Raw genomic sequence first — 3462 nt, 5'->3', positions numbered from 1 at the left:
CTACTCACAATAGCCGTTTACCACTGTGTTCTCGATGTTAATGGCCGATGGCTTTTGCTGGAATTTCAAAATTCCATTGTTTTACGTGCACTTCAAATGGAGATCGACTTGGAACTTTCCATTCTAAGTGGTTTCATTATTTTAAACTGAAAGAAGGTAAATGATTCGGGAAGTCATTTGCAATTTTGCGTATTAGTAACAAATGGTACTTACCGGTGTATATCTCGACCTGTATGATACTGAAAGAAATACCGGGCGGATATATTATGTATTCACTTAAATATTTCTAAGGATTAATGAGATTGCCAGTCAGACGCTGCATTACTTATCCAAACAACGGTAAAACGGTTAATGGCTTTTAAATTTGTTTATATTCAATTATTTTATTACGTTTCTGAATTTTCGAGATGCGGTTCATTATTCGTATTATTTTGGGTTCTTCGGAGTACTGTTCTCATCTGCAGTGTCATTTTCATAACGTTTCTGTCGATGTAATCTCCGAACCTCTTTAAGTGTATATTATCGAACTGGTGAATCTTTCTGTCGAACTCGGGAATCTGAACGGAATTTCGAACGAAACTCTTTATTTAATTCACACTTAATGTTTAAAAACGATAAGCGAGATAAGAAAAAAGTTTGCTGACCAGTATTACCCTCACTCGTCAAGAGATATATCGAGTTTATTATTATTATTATTATTATTATTATTATTATTACTATTATTATTATTATCATTATAATTATTATCATTATTATTATTATTATTATTATTATTATTATTATTATTATTATTATTAAAGAGTGGAGAAAACACTCTATATATATTTAAAATGAACCAACATTATGTTATATCTTTACAATAATGAATGTCTTATAGGCTAATCACGTTCAACCCCAAAGCGACACCTCTTCTGTTTACAAACAGCTGGTCTCTTTAAATGGACATAAATAGTCTCCAAGGTCTTAAGATGATTTTTCGAGTGAGCATGACTCAGAATAAAGCATAAGTCAATGCTGAAATTCGTTGCGCATGACGGTTTTTAAGTAGATGATCCGTTATAGAAAACCCGAACGTATTATTTTGAGCATCCGTTGGTCGGGAGGTTCCATTACTGATTTTACTAGGTATGTGTTATTGGACTCTACTAGTCAATCTCAGCGTCGTCTTACCTAGGCAGTTCGTACTGCAACTATATTTGCATCGATAAATTACATTATTCTGGGAGGGGAGGTAGAACGTGTTTTCTAGACGACGCCATTAATGTGTTTGCAGAGGAAAGTTAAAGTAGAATCATGCTCTCCTTCGTAAATATATTTTAACGTGAGATTTATGTAAGTAAAAAAATATTTTTTTCTCTACGTTTGATCATTAAAGAGACAAAATATTTCGTCTATAAATAAAAAGTAGGTTTGATAGGTTCTGATAATTATAGTTTTTTGCCATCGATACCCATTATATTTGCCCATACCTTTGTTTATATTGTCAGAAAAAGTGGGGTACTCACCTTTCTGTGGTTTTTGCTTGAGACTAAGCAGCGAATGTCTTGCTATTGATTATTTTTATTTGTAATCGATGTCACGTGTCAATCGTCTGCCATAAAAAAGGCTTGTTGCACATGTTTTGGGTATCATCTTCTTTCCTTTCGCAGCTTCGTTCTCTTCTTTGATCAAGGCATTATTTTCTTTAACTTGTCTACATTTTTTTTTTACATGGGGGTCACCACTTATCAAGGCCCAGAGGCCACTCAGGGATAAGGGTTATTGCGTGTACAGTAATCAATGAGATAGTATTGTAGTAATCATTAGTATTGGAGATTTGATAGAGTGTCTTACTTAAGGGGGCGGTTTTTGCCTATTATGATCTTTCGGATCTATGATTATTTTTCCTGTGATAATTACATGACCTTGGTACAGGAATTTACTATACGAAGTCACAACCTCGGCACTGTATTGCAAGGAAATTAAGGTAAGGTATTTCTTTTCTTTTTTTCTCCGTTGTTGGGTGAAATTATTTCCTTTTTTTTTTTCTTGCTAAAGTCAGCCCCTCCCTCTCGTGCCGATACTTCCTATTGCAAGTCGGCATAATATCATTAAAGCTAAATTCAACGGATGTAGTGGCAAATTTCATCAACTCAAGTATTTTAATTTCAGGAATTGAAGCGGATGATTACTGGCTACGATATAAAAATCAGTACAGATATCTATTGTTCCCAAAAAAATAGGGACGCAAGAGAACAGCTTACTAATATCACAGGAACACATAAATTTAACAGTCTTAAAATTGTTAATGAAATTAGCAAAATGAAATGAATCTTTTAAGCAATATTTAATATTATGTTATGATACTGATTTTAGTATATTGCAACATTATGTGATGACGCTATTATTGAAGGAATGTAACGTGAAGAAATATTTGCTTTATAAGTTTTGGATAAACAATATAGCCTTGGGCAGCTCGAAGCTGAGGTTCCAATTTCACTGTCTATATCCAAAGGGAGTACACCGCTTTTCACTTACTTAAGCAGTTGGTTTTGGAATTTAATTTGTAAGGAATTTCTATGGATGTGTAACTGAAGAAATAGCAATTCTCTGAATGCATTATTCTCTCATTCATTGAAGCATAATTATACTTTTGACTTCAAACAAGCAAAAAAAAAGTTAAATTTATTTCAAATAAATCACGACAGAAACTTTGGCATTAGCGCTTATCGCAAATTCAAACACAATTAAACAACGTGGAGGTTTCTATAATGTATCGCCATTAAATAAACAAAGTTTTCTTTCAGTCTTGACATACTATGGATACCCTTTGTAAGGGTACCTGCGCGTGAAATTTGTATGGCAAGAGTTGAGCAGTCTCCAACCACGTCTCTCCTGGGTCAACATTGTTGAGGTACAGGACGACTGGAAACAATGCTGAGATAAGCAGAGAGCACATACAACACCTAGAATTTCCAAATGGTCACCCATCTGGTACTAGCCAGGCTCAACGTTGCTTAACTTCGGTGATCTGGCGAGAACCGGTGTGTCAACGTGTTTATGCCGTATATATTTAATAAGTATACTTCTATTTAAAGGAAATAATTGAATTTTAGGTTAACTCTCTCACACCATAGAAAACACCACTTATAAAAATTAATTCATATAATCAGTCAATAAATTACGTAACAAAAATACACTCATTTCAAATCCACATTGGAATTATAACACATCTACATTTGTTACAAAAAAATATGAATTGCAAAATATTTCTTGAAATATATTAACGGCTATATGACGTTATAAAATTAAAAAACTTTACTCGCTTTCACAACGCTATGACCCCCCCCCCACTTTTTGTTTAATTCCCCGCAACCTTTTTCGTTTCTGAAATGTAGCAGGGTCATACATTCCATTACATCGAAAATATATTTTCAAATATTTGTACTGATGTTTTGTTTCCTTAATTTTATTCACCCAGTG

At 33.6% G+C, this 3462-nt stretch overlaps 1 pseudogene; it reads right to left on the bottom strand.

The window, feature by feature from the left end:
• Positions 1-2933: 2933 nt before the first annotated feature.
• On the bottom strand, positions 2934-3050 carry LOC145278389 (5S ribosomal RNA; annotated as a pseudogene).
• Positions 3051-3462: the final 412 nt, after the last annotated feature.

This window comes from Euprymna scolopes, chromosome 6, assembly GCF_053919585.1.
Source record: "Euprymna scolopes isolate OS-2025 chromosome 6, ASM5391958v1, whole genome shotgun sequence".
NCBI classification, from domain to species: Eukaryota; Metazoa; Mollusca; class Cephalopoda; order Sepiida; family Sepiolidae; genus Euprymna; species Euprymna scolopes.
The sequence above is the reverse complement of the archived record's forward strand: the minus strand, read 5'-3'. Positions and strand labels throughout refer to the sequence as shown.